At 35.3% G+C, this 14845-nt stretch overlaps 1 protein-coding gene across 2 annotated transcripts in view; it reads left to right on the forward strand.

The window, feature by feature from the left end:
* The window catches only part of LOC132136282 (double C2-like domain-containing protein beta), a 279102-nt gene that overhangs the window by 154757 nt on the left and 109500 nt on the right, over positions 1–14845 (forward strand). The window lies entirely within an intron of this gene.

A 14845-nucleotide genomic window follows, 5' to 3' on the forward strand; every position in this document is an offset into this window, starting at 1 on the left:
AAAATGCAGACGTGACCATGTATGTTTGAGTCATGTTGAGATAATCAACAGTGACTTCAGAGACAGCAGACATAGATTATGTCTGAAAAATCATAAAATCCATACAATTAAATGTACCAAACAAAACCTAGATTATTTACATTTACATTTATTCATTTAGCAGACGCTTTTATCCAAAGCAACTTACAGATGAGGACAGTGGAAGCAATCAAAAACAACAAAAAGAGCAATGATATATAAGTGTTATAACTAGTCTCAGGTTAACACAGTACATGTAACATGGGATTTTAAATAATATAATAAATAAAAAGAAAACTGATAGAATAAAAAAAAGAATAGAGCAAGCTAGAGATCTTTTACACACACACACACGCACACACGCACACACACACACACGTTTGTTTTTGTGAAAAGTGGGTACATCCCATAGGCGTAATGGTTATTATACTGTACAAACTGTATATTCTATCGTCCTACACCAACCCTACACCTAACCCTAACCCTCACAGGAAACTTTGTGCATTTTTACTTTCTCAAAAAAACTCATTCTGTATGATTTATAAGCATTTTGAAAAATGGGGACATGGGTTATGTCCTCATAAGTCACCCTCTCCTTGTAATACCTGTGTCATACCCATGTCATTATACAGAGTTGTGTCCTGATATGACACAAAAACAAGAGCACACACACACATACAATTGCATAATAAATGAAAAGAAAATAGAATACAAAAAGATTAGAAAGGTAGTTTTATATATATATATATATATATATATATATATATATATATATATATTTTTTTTTTTTTTTTTTTTTAAAGAATAGAATTAGAATAGTGAGTGTTAAAGTGTTGTGGATGTGGTGCTGTATTATTATTACTTTATGGGGAAGTCGTGGCCTAATGGTTAGAGAGTCTGACTCCTATGCCTAAAGTTGTGGGTTTGAGTCTCGGACCGGCAATACCATGGCTGAGGTGCCCACTGCTCCGGGTGTGTGGTCACAGTGTGTGTGTGTGTGTGTGTGTGTGTATGTGTGCACTTTGGATGGGTTAAATGCAGTGCACGAATTCTGAGTATGGGTCACCATACTTGGCTGTATGTTACATCACTTTCACTTTCTGATTGTAGCTTTGGTGAGCATAAGATAATTATTTTAAAAGGTTCTTTATACAGGTATATGTTAAGAAAATATTGATTTACTCCTCCGTTTTCTTTTTTTCGTTCTGTTCCTTCTATGCATTCATCCATTGATGAATCATTCATAATAAACACTGTTCTTGACCCCTAATTGCTTTACAGACGGTTATTGCTAGATGTCAGAGTAACTTTTCTGTTGCTCGACTGCTAACAAACAAGTACTTGCAAACAAGGTAAATATGCACTTTACCTGGCTTTGGCCACAACTTACTACTTAGCAAACTGAAACTGAAAAGCCACACGATATGCATGAGAACAAACGTGACTTGAGCATGTGTTTACCATGGTAAACACAGTTAGCAAAACAATGTTTCCTAGCAATGACAACAGCACTAAAATGTAATGTGAAAAGAAACAAAACACTTATAACACAACTGCATTCTTAAGATAGATCAAAGATCTTTTTTAGTTTCACTTACTTAGTCAAGCATTGATTGATATTACAATTGCATTGATTGATATTACAATTGCATTGTTGTGTTTTTACTTTTCTAATTGATCAGGTCTATTATATATTATTTACTAGATTCATTTTTTCTATTATTTTAGGGAAAAAAGCAGGTGGAAATCTCACAGACAAACACTGCAGAAAGGACCGGGTAGAGAGAGCAGAATATCATACACACGTGGAAAATCTGTTTTCAGCATAGCTACGTCCAAGTTTAATCTTGTTTGATTTGATTTTAGAATATGCAATAAAACTTTTAAATTCTCATTGTCTTATCCACAGTGTTATATCAGATTCTCATGTGTAAATGCTGGTATAAAACAGGAGTATAAAAGAAAATAATGTGGAGCATGTAATGAATTCAACAGGCAGCCAAATGATGTTTCACTGTCAGGCTGCTGTGGATAAACATCCATCACATCGCTCAGGCCCATGAACAAAATGAATAATTCAGCTCTGTACTTATTCACATTTTTAAATGCTCAGTAAACTTTGATGCGTCTCAGGATATTCAGAGTTGCACCTGTCTCCAACTTTCTGTTGTTATCTGAGAAAGTGTTGTTCTGGAAGAGGAGGGTTTCTCAAACACAAATGTTTTGACTCCTCATTTCTTTTGACAGTCTGCCACGCTCCGCGTGCACATTTGCATATAGCGTTACACTTGATGAGACAATCCCGAACCTGCGAGGGGAATCATCTTCTGGATCGCTGACATCATACAATCCTTGACTCGATTTTGTCTGATTCTACTCCATGACCGCACCCTGTGAAATTACATTGACTTTGTAATCCCCCTGTAGTGTGACGTCTGTGGACTGCCCATGATCCGACTGTTTCCCAGGCTGCACTGCTGGTAATCTCGATAATCATTTTTTTCATAAAAAAATAAAAATCTACTCTAATTCATCAGTAGGAAGCTAAAAAGCTTCTTCTCAACTCCATAAAAACTGTATCAACCTCATCGACGCCTGTCAGATATTCAGCACTCTCTTAAGTCATTATTGGCTTTTTGGACCCACATCTTAGCTTCAGAAATATCCAACCAAAGCAGCTCTGTCTTGACACAAACTCCATTTGTGGTATGAAGGTTTTCAGTCTTGCATGAACATCATACAATATCAACCCCAAATCTAAAGCCTTGATCAATATCATTAATCTTTCAGCTGGGTTCTGCAAAATCTTTCATCTTGAAGTTGTTTTTTTTGTTGTCGTTCCTTTATATTGTAGCTCTGAAGCAAAGTACAAGGTGAACAGTGCTGTAGTCTCTCACTCTCACTCACAAAAGAAAGTTAAATTGGGTTTTCCTGGGGCATTTAGGAGAGAACGACTGATGAAAATGAATGATTTTGCTGTGAAATCATTGTGTTCCTTCCATTAGCGTTTGTAAGAGCAGACTCAGCATCACAGTGGTGTGGAGTCCTCATCCAATCCGCAGGCTCCAACGGAAGACTAAGCCAAAACTGAAGCAGAAGTATTTCTCTGCATAATGCATCAACTCGAGGATAATTAACCTTATCCAATCCCTCTGCATTTCTTTAAGATTGCGACTTTGGACTTTTTTGGGGGGGAGGGTATCTTCCCATGTCTAACTTCAGAGGATGAGTGGGAAAGCAACATATAATATCATAATTATTTTATTGTATGTTTACGGTCATTGGCTTACAGTTTATTGCATTGGTCTTTATGTAACGTAGTGAAGGAGACATGCATATCTCCTGTTAAAAAATACTGTAAAAACAGTAATTTTGTGAACTATTAACACGATTTAAAATAACAATTTTCTATTTGAATATGCTTTAGTATGTAATTTATTCCTGTGATGGCAAAGTTGAATTTTCAGCAGTCATTATATTTCAGTCTTAAGTGTCACATGAAATCATTCTAATTCTAAATCATGCCGATGTGGTGCTCAAGAAACATTTCTTCTTATTACAAAGGTGCTGCTTGAAATTTCTGTGGAAACGGTAATACATTATAGGATTTTTTAATGATTCAAAAGTTTATAAGCAATTATTTGCAGTAGAAATCTTTGTAACATTATAAGTGTCTTCAATGTCACTTTTGATGCATCCTTGCTGAATAAAACTATTAAGTAATAAAAATAAAAACTCTTCAGTGGTGGTATATAGTCCAATTTAGTAATGATGTTTTTTGTGGGCGGAGCAGTTCGCAAGATTATATTTCAAAATTCTGATAAGAAAAATCATCTCGTTATTCTCTCTTTTCCCTCGACTCAGAATCATGAGTATATAATCCCACAATTCTGGCTTTTTTCCACCTCAAAATTGACACACTTGCAATTGTTGAGTTAAATTGAGTTATAAAGTGGGTAAATTTAATAGGTTTAAGTAGGCTATTTCATGCTGTAACTACAGGGCTAATATAATATGTCCGCTGTGAACTGCATATGAGAATATTATGTAGACCTATTGTTTAAATCATATTTATGCTTCAAAAGTAGAGTAATCATAGCAGGTTTCATCCATAGTCTCTCTATTTAAATGACTGTGTTTAGCTTTAAATGGCATCTTTGATGACAGTATTCTAAAAAAAATTATTTACATTCCGATTCTGACATCCAAAGGCACAAAAATTATTTTTTTCTCTTATTCCATTGATTTTAGCTGTTTCCCTCCACTTGTTCCCAGTGTTTTTCTGCCACCACAATGCACGCACAGCTACAAGTAACGTAACTTTGACATCTATTCCAAATTGGTCTATATATAAAAATAAACACAAAGGGCCCTATCATACACCCGGCGCAATGAGACGCAGGGCGCAGCACAAGTGTGTTTGCTAGTTTCAGTACAGCGCCGTTCGCATTTTCCCGTCCAGCGCCACGTTGTTTAATTAGCAAATGCATTTGCGCCCATTTGTGCGCCCATGGGCGTGCTGGTCTAAAAAAGAGGTGTGTTCAGGCGCAGTGCTGGCGCATTGCTATTTTAAGGAGCTGAAAATAGACTGCTCCATAGACCAACTCAAACCTGGTCTAAAGTCTGGGGCAATTTTTTTTTTCTTTATTTAAACAGCGTGTTAGTATAGGCGGGTCCACAACGCGCGTACACACTGCTTATTAAACACAGGGACACACAGCAGCACACAAACATGTAAAATATTACAAATTAAAGGATTTCAATAATGGATATGGATATCATAATGGATAGTCATCACATGTATCAGAATTAGACTATCTATTTGCTTGCACACGAGCAACTCTGTTTCATCTCGGAGACGCGTTCTGTCGTTGCTTGCTAAATTCTGCCGTGTAAATAGCAAATCCGTCATGGCACAAGCGCAACTGGCTCTTAAAGGGAATGGAAGATGAGACTCTGATTGTTTTATTGCACGTTACGCCCAAAAACACCCATTACTCATTAAGAGAATAGGGACAACCTGTTTAGACCATGCGCCCGTGTACACCAACCATTTCTCCATCGTTAAAATAGCAAAAGTGCGCTTTACACTTTGCGTTTAGATTGTTAAAAAAAGGCCCAAATTTAGATAATAGCAGTGTGTTATTTAATGCCAAGTATTAAGACCATTGTTTAACATAGTTTTAGAGCTATCAGGTCTCCAACGCTCAAGGAAGGGGAGTTTTTTCTTTCCACAGTGGGAAGAAATATTTGTAAATGTTTTATGTTGTTATTTTACCATTGTATTTTAGATATGTGAAGTGCAGTTTTTCATTTTCTGATATTTATAATACAGAGACTGAGAAGTCATATATCAAAAACCTTAGTATCATATAAATCACTGGCATTGTTTCACATCTTTGCCTTTAGAAAACGTAGGAACAATTGCTTAACAATTTTAAACTTTAACTTTAAAAAGTTATTATTTTAAACTTTTATGTAAAACTGTTTCATTCCACTTAAGAAAACACAAGAAGGATTTTATTGCTGTTAGTTTAGGGGTATAATCAAATAAAATTATGATCATATATATGTTGCAGAAAATGTATTAAAAATAGGCTTGCATCTCAATGTACTGCTGTGGTATTTTGAAAGCAGTTACATTCATAAATATAAATAAGTACCTTAGAAGGCACCATGTCACATTTTCTTTTTTTTCTGTTTTATCTGAAATGAGTGCGACTCCCAGCCTTAATTCCTGAAAAAAATGTTTTGTCACAGCCCCCAACATTTGCAGAATGTGAAACAAAGCACTGTGGGTCATGCAGGCTTTAGGTCAGATAACAAACTTTTTTTTTCAAATGTCTTTTCTTTTTTGGGGGTGTCCCTTTGAATCCAGTGATGTAGTGTTGTCATGGTCCAGTATATTGTTGTTGAATCTGCTGAGGAACTAAACTGAAAATTAATAACAAGAGAATGAAATCTGTACTACTTTAAAGGGACTTAGACTTGCAGTACCTACAGCAGTAGAGATGCAGTGCATGTAGATATATTGAAATAGATGCTCCCATAGTCAGTTATTTAAGTGTAACTACTTGTAAAAGATGGACATCAGTATGTGTTATAATTTTCTTCTATAATATTTCTTTATATTGAAACAGTTTAGGCATGAGAGACGGTAAGTAACTGTTTTTGTTTCTCAAAACTTAGTGTACCACCAAAACAACATCCACACAAACAGCACAATCTATTCTTTCAAATTTAGCAGTTTTGGTCATTATCTCCACACATGTGCTTGGACTTCAATAATTTCAGCTCATGGCATTATTATTATTATTTATTTTTTAGCAGTTGTAACAGAGAGAAAATATGTATAATGGTGTTTTCAGAATAGTTGAAGGCATTGACAGTTTAATTAGAATAGCAGTGTCCACTGTGCCTTTTGCTCTCAACCTCTTCTGGCAGGCATGTATTTAAATACTTGTTTATATTAACAAGTTTATATAAAGGGTTATCATATTGCATTCTTCTCATCAAAAAACCATTCAAATCTACAACATTGTGCTGGCAATATTTTCGCCTGCATCCAACTAAACAAACTAAATGAGTGTAAAGTGGGATTTAATTACATTTCATCTATCTGGTATTCAACACTTTTGTTTTAAAGCATTCATAAGCTGTATAATATGAATATTTATGAGTGAGCTTGCCGTTGATGCTACTGTGCATCCATTGAAATCTGGTCTTTGAAGATTTTTCTTTTAGCTGCAAGAGTGAATTTGGAGGTTGGCAGTTATTTAGTTAGTGGTGCTTGGGTTACTGTTGCTAATATTGGGTTGTCAACTTGTGGAGAAAGGTGTTATTTCCACCTACACAATGATAAAATGAATGCAAAATTCCATTTGCATTAAGGAAGGGACCGGAGTCATATTTAGAGACTAGGATACCACAGACATGGGGTTAGCTTTTTTGACTTGGACCAGTAAGCAAACACCAAGAACATCATAAAAACCCCTCAGCAAATGCCTTGGCAACCACACAATAATGCTCACACCCACTCACAACACCTCAGAAACTGCATAGCAGCACACCTGAAACCACCCATAACACAATAGCATTACTACTCAGAGGTTTACACAGGTAAGAACCGCTCACATTTACTGCCAAAATGTTGCACTGGAGACATGCTGGTTCCACACCCAGAGCTCTGCAGACATTTCCAGACTCTGTCAATAGATTGACTCTGCAGGGCCACAGGTGTAATTGACTTGGTTTGCTACACATCTACAGGCTCTCTAGAAACCCTGGATTTTATGTTATATAATTGAATTGCATGAAAATATCTTTCACATAATCACACAGTTATTTAACCTTTTTTCAAGTCAATTCTACATAATGTAAATAGAGATCAGATCTCTTAAAGGCATTGTATTTTAAATCTGAGTTTCATTTATGCTGTACAAGATTTTTAATGTCCATTCAAAAAGTCTCCCTTATGGAATGACGAGATAAGAATAAAGCAATCAAAAAGCAATAAGCAATTCATTCACACGTAATCAGTAATAATGCCAGTGATGTATGAAGCAGTACATCACAGATGCCTCATGGGTATTGAGGTTGCATTATTGATTGCTCATAAGAAATGCAACTTACAGGTCTGTAGCTTCGGTGGACTTCACAACTGTCCCGTTCACATCAGGTCATTGGATTGCTGTTCAGTTCCATAATTCCCTTTATTTAACATTTTATGCAGGTCAAAACACTCTAAACAAATATTGCAATCAGTCTGATTCTTAAGAACATACTTTTTGTTTAATCAAATCAGGTAATGCAGGGTCTTTTGCTCAAGCCAAAACTTGTTTAGGGTGTCCATCTGACAATATCTTTTGGCCCCCAAAAAAGTGGTAAACTACAGGTACTGTAGGTTTTTTTTTCACTATGCAAAAAAAATCACAATAAAGAGTACATAGACTATAACATAATTAGTTATTAATACTTTGTTGACTTTCTCCTCTTTTCACATGTATTCATAATTTTTTTCTATGGCAGCCTGGTCAAAAATTATGTCTGCACAATTTGGCATGTTTCATTGGTTTCAATTTTCTTATTTGTGATAACGCAAACACAATGCAATATGCATACAAAATCTTTAACTCACTTTATTTTAAGGTACAATTCTCATTATTAACTAACTATTAACTATGATATTTGCCTCAATAAACTACTAATTTGCTGCTTATTAATAGTTAGTATGGAAGTTAAGTTTAGGTATTGGGTAGGATTAGGGATGTAGAATATGGTAATGCATATGCTTTATAAGTACTAATAAACAGCTAATATGTTACATTTACATTTATTCATTTAGCAGACGCTTTTATCCAAAGCAACTTACAAATAAGGACAGTGGAAGCAATCAAAAACAACAAAAAGAGCAATGATATATAAGTGCTATAACAAGTCTCAGTTAGGTTAACACAGTACACGTAGCATGGGCTTTTAAATAATATAATAAATAAAAAGAAAACAGATAGAATATAAAAAGAATAGAGCAAGCTAGTGTTAGAGGTCTTTACACACACACACACACACTCATACACAATTGCATAATAAATGAAAAGAAAATAGAATACAAAAAGATTAGAAAGGTAGTTAGATTTTTTTTAAGAATAGAATTAGAATAGTGAGTGTTAAAGTTAGAGGGTCAAATAAAGATGGAAGAGATGTGTTTTAAGCCGATTCTTGAAGAAGGCTAAGGACTCAGCTGCTCGGATTGAGTTGGGGAGGTCATTCCACCAGGAGGTAACATTTAATTTAAAAGTGACTTTGTGCTTCTTTGGGATGGCACAATCAAGCGACTTTCACTTGCAGAATGCAAGCTTCTAGAGGGCACATAAGTCTGAAGTAAAATATACATAATAATATACATATTCTAACAAATAAAGGTAATTACTTCCGCTTTTGAAAGTCATTATGTATTACTAGTATACAATTAATTTATACAAATAAATATATTTTGCACACAAAATGAGATAAGACAGAAACTCCTATTCGCCATTTGATTAGCTATAGGAGGAAGTAGCTGAATGACAAATCATTCTGCCTCTTAACATCTCTTATTGTAAGCCATATGTATAAGAAAAGTAAAGGTAAGTGATAGGACGTTTTATTTTTGGATAAACATTTTACTAATAAATACATAAATATCTCTCTTAAAATACCTTATTGGGTTATGATATTTAAAACAGTTTGGTTTGATCTAGCGCAGAACTAAAACTTTAATGAAATATTTCCCCCAATTATAAAATAAATTTATGATTAGCTAGGTCCACACTGGAGAGCTGCTTTATAACAGGAAATCAAGTTGTAATTCTAGCGACACTGACTCTGTATTTTCATGTTTAATATTGAAAAGCTATCTATTGCATAAGGACTGTTATATAAATAAACGTGACTGGACTTTTCTTTACTGGAGTGCCTGGAGAACCTCAGAGTTCGTGCAAACATCCACATCGCTGTAATCAAATATGTTCTTAAGAGCTGCTTTTACATCGCGGTCAGTTTATGCAGTTATTGAGAGGAAGGCGTGCAGTATATATTTACATATTCATCCAAGGTTCGGATCGGCTCGGTTTGCTCAAACTGAAGTGCTATCTTCTTCTTTTGAATTGAATCAGGAGAGTGTATTACAATCTTGCGCTATAGCGCCACACTGGTCAAACTGCATTATTGGAGGCTTTCACATTAGGCATACGAGATCAAACAACTTACGTTACTCAAAAACATTTGCCGACAATTTTTTTTTTATCGTCGACGTTGTCGATAATGTCGACTAATTGTTTCAGCCCTAGTGTAACGTTATATATATATATATACTCAAGTCAATACGTTACAGAGAGTCGTGCGCTTTCACATCTCCCAACCGCTCAAAATCATCTATTAACAGTGCAGTAAACAGATTACACAATACTAGACTGCAAAACAAAAGCACCCCAAAACAGAAACTCTAAGAGAAATTAAAGACTTTGACTTAACACAAGAAAAACTTTAGATTTTCTTACCTGACTGGTAGCTCTTGCTCTCCTTCGCGCTGTCATCAAATGCGTTGGAAATCGTCACTTCCGGGTTTTTTTTTATTACGAAATTAAACACTTTACGTTAGTTTAACGATTGATAATTAAGTAAAATTGAAAATGAAACAGTTTAAGTTAATTAAGCACAATACAATTGTGTTTTGGCGGAAAACTAAATATATTTGTGTTGTTTTAACAAAACATATCTGTGTAAAACGAACAGTGCCACAAATCCATTTTTTTGAGTGTACACTTATGATCTGCTTTTAACTCCCGCTGATTTAACTGCTTCTCACAAAGGGTATTTCTTTACAATCTCTTGGCTGGCGCTTGAACGCACTTTACTGTTTATCACAACAAAGGTCTAAGCAAGCACACAACACTGACAACGTATGCGATAGAGTACGAGACCAAACGCAGCATGTTAGGCATACAATAAGCAACTACTAATAGTGAGAATTGGTCCCTATACTAAAGTGTTACCCAATTTTTTTATGATTTTAATAAAGGGTGAAGATTTCAATTTTCGTAATTCAGACATTTTTCGCTACTAATGAATATATGCTACAAAAATCGTTCTAAACAAATCATAAACCATGTTTTATGTATATATATCAATATTTCAATTTGTGTTTATTCAATGATTGACTCATTTTTAAATTACCTTTAAAATTATTATGCATTATTAATGTATTGATTTATTTATTGTCAATTTCACACTCTCTGTCAAACATCAAGAGAGCCCATTATTAAAGAGATAGTTCACCCAATTTATGCATACTGGTTATAATTGGTTAGCAACATTCTTCAAAATGTCTTCTATTGTGTTCTGCTGAAGAAAAGTGAAATTGGTTTGGAACGATATGAGTGTGTGTAAAAGATTCACAAATTCTCTTTTTTGGGTGAAATATCTCTTTGAAATCTGAGCTTTGCCCAACCCTGGTGGGTGTGTCTCTGTTGCCTGTGAAGCTGCTGTGTTGTTAATGTTCTGGGCTTGGTCTTAATACAGAACCTCTTAGTGAGATCGGCCACTTCCTCCCTGTGCGTCGTTTCATCACTGCTTATCAGCCCAATTACTGTGTTTCTAGGAGTCAATTTGATATGTGTTGCTGGACGGTTTATGTTAAGTAACGACGGCCGTGAGCAGGAGCCCTCAAGAGCACCAGAGTTAATAGTCCACTTAAAGCAGGTTGTATTACCCATTTGCATCACTTGTCACGTAACAGTTAAAAATTCAAAGAACCGATTGCAGGCAGTGCCCATTAGGGGGAACAATTTGTTTGGAATTTCAGCCCTCATCAGTAAGTCCTGACTAACAATGTGTGAGCATCCTAAATAAACAGCCATCACTACTTATTTACCTGTTCATGTGTGTGACTGCACACTGGACTGTGTTTGGGGAATCTGAGATAAGATGAGTTTTTCTGAGCACTTTTTAACCACAGTAGAGATTATAATGCAAATATCGCTCATCCTTTGTTCTACTGAGTCTTATTTGGGATCATTGCGTGTCTCATAGGATCTGCATTCATCTATCAAGCTCCATTTGACATCTGTTCTCCTCCCTGCATCTAGTGCTTCAGGCTATTACAGTGTAAAACCCTAATGTGCCACAGATATGGAGCCTGTTGCATTCTCACATGCACAGAAAAGAGTTGTTTGCCACTGACAGTTGTAGTATACAGAGGATCATGGCTAATGGTTCATAATATGAGTGGATTTGCATATCTTATTCTTACTCCAGCTGTGAAAATGTGAAAATTTGTCCTACCTATGTATTTTTATGGTATTTTCAGTAAAATGTTTATATATGGTAAAGTAACTTAGATAAACCATTTACACATTAATTTAAGCCCCTAAAGAGAAAATCTGATCCATAAGTGTCAAAAAAAATGTTTTTGCCATTTCATCACCCTGTTGAATGTCACAGTTTCAGAAAAATATACATCTATCAAGCTTGCAAAGTAAATAGTGAAGGAATGAGTTTTGAAATCTCACTGGTGCTACCAAACTCTTCTTGAACATGTCGGTTTAAAACAAGTGAAACACTTGTATAAGTGAAGTAAAATAAATGCATGTTTATTGTTCCTCTTGGCACTCTTGTATATGTTCATAATGGCATCCCTGAGAAGTTTGTTCGTTTCGCCTCTGCAGTTCTCCTCCTGTCATTTTTAGAACAGGTGAGAGTGGGTCCAAGAGCTCTTCTGTGAGCAGCACAACCTCATATTATATGGCTTATTTCTGCCCTCTATGAATTTTAATGTGGGTGAATGTAAATTTGAATGTAAATTTGAATAAATAAATGTATTTATTTATTTATTTATTTTTTATTTATCTATTTTTTTTTTTTTTCAAATCCCATAAATTGAAATGAAGGCATCAGTTCTCAGCTGTTCTCTTAATAATTAAACTAGGGAATGAATGACAACAATGTCCAATCAATTAATTAATAAAAATTAAAAAAATGTCACCACCACTATAAGTTGCCAGAGTTTGTAAACGTACAAAGATAATAAAAGCAGTACACAGATTCTTTTCATTAGTCTATTATGGTTCTTTGAGAAACACCAAGAACAAAAGTGGCTTTTGCCTTCTTCCAGAAATGTCACTACCAATGAACTTTGTCTTGAATGGCCTTCCTGATTCATATTTGGTCTGTATCTTTCTCCAAAGTTCTCTCAGCACACTGGAGCCTCACAGGAATGACATTTGATCTCGGCCAAGGGCCGGAGCAGCCAACATCCACTAACCCATTTTATCATCTGATTACAGCGGCCAGATTGGATTAAGAATCATGCCCTTAAAGAACCATTATGGACAGGCAAAGTTATGAATTGCACATGGAGAGCCAGAAAGAGAACGAGAGAGCTAAAAATGTGAAATTAACTAAAAGTGCATTGCTATTTTCCCCAGATGTTCACATTACAGCTGCCCATGTCATATCACATTTCAGACATTTATTTGTATTTAAAGTGTGCATGCTTTGCTGAAATGAAAGCTTCAACTAGCTCAAAGCTGGTCTGTTTCACTGGTTTTAAAGAGTGTTTCAGCACTTGTCAGTTGGTCAAGGTGGTTTACCTGACTGAGAGCAACTAGACTGGCATAAACCAAATAAGACCAACAAACGTGGAACGTGCAAATCACTTTCTGTAACATTAGATAATTCTGTCAGCATTAAATTCATAACCACAGAAATGCTTCATATTTTACATCATTAAAGTAATTTAAACAGTTTCCTGGCTGACTTTTATATCAGCGAATTTACATAATAAAATGCTTGTTCAATAGCACCGCTTTTCGGGTACATTGTTCCACAGAAAAATAAATAGGATTATAGAAGCCTTGGTCCTCGCCTACATTTACTGTGTACTGTTTTTCTAGCCTTCGCTACTGTATGTTCACAGCTACATTTCTGTGCCAGACATTAGAATCAATAAATTAATAACCTGCACATTATCAGCATGACAAATGGTAGCAGCTGTGCTACTTTTCTCGTGAAGCTCTCTTTGGAGGTAATCAAACTTTTTCCCTGCCTTTATCTTCGTTTTTTCTTTTATTTTGTAATAAACATGAGTCTTCCAGAAGCACAAAAGAAAGGATCTCCAGAAGGAATTACGGAAATAGACAGAAAATAATGAGCTTCGCTCTCACTAAGTGTTTTCTGCTGAACGAGCATGGGGGCGACTCCTTAATTATAAGAGTAAATGAATTGCCAGGTTTTGTCTCCTAATAATACCATGTGGGAAATGGCAAACATTTGGATCTAAATAATGAACGGCCATTTAAGAACATGATTAAATAACACCATGCTACATCCTACGTATATTCATCGCCATCATTCATTATTTTCCTAATTCCTCTTCACTTGTTAAAAGTGACACCGTCAGTCGAGAGTGCTGGATTGTCATCTTGTCTAGGTCCTTTAAGAGAGTACATCAAGATTACTCACTGTTTTCTCTATAAATCTTTGCTATTGTAATATGTGAGAATGGCTTTTGCCTGTAATTTATCATAGCTGTAAAGCAGAGGACAGGTTGAATAGCCCCCTGCTAGTTTCCATAAAGCAACAGAACACTGATGCAATTTTTCCAGTAAATGTCTCTAGCGTCGTTATTTGTCATGAAACTGAAATCAGTTTAAGAGAAGTTCATGTCGATAAATGTTATGAATACAGTGACCCTAAACACTATTTCAGCTCTTAAGCCACTCTTAATAATGCCTGAAAGCCATTGTACTTGAAAACAAAAATCAAGCCAATTAGCAACATGTTACTAAATGGTAATGTCGTATCATGTTATTATTAGCATTGGCACACAATCGTTTCAAAACCACGTAACTTACTTTCTTCTGTGGAATATAAAATAATATATTTTGAGAAAAGTCTTAGTGAAAGATTCCATTGAAAATCAGCAGGGTCCAGTGTAGTTATGGACAAAAACATTTTGAAACATTCTTTAGAAGAAAGAAATCCATACAGGTTTCATACGACGTGAGGAAGAGTAAATAATAACAGGATTTTCATTTTGGGTGAACTATCCCTTTACTATTCACACATGCATGCATTCTGTTTGTGCATTATAGATACTGGATTAAAATGCAGTAAAATGCATTACAACTTCTTATCTGCCTTTACAATTTACCCTGTTGTACTGTTTGAATAGCCGGATTGATGTATAACCTGGCATGTGTGACTTTAGGCATTTAGCACCTGTTGCTGATAATTGTGCCGGAGTTTAGCACATGCCGTGCGCGTCTGCAATGGCAGTTCAGTAAGAAGC

This window comes from Carassius carassius, chromosome 4 (genome assembly GCF_963082965.1).
Source record: "Carassius carassius chromosome 4, fCarCar2.1, whole genome shotgun sequence".
Lineage (NCBI taxonomy): Eukaryota > Metazoa > Chordata > Actinopteri > Cypriniformes > Cyprinidae > Carassius > Carassius carassius.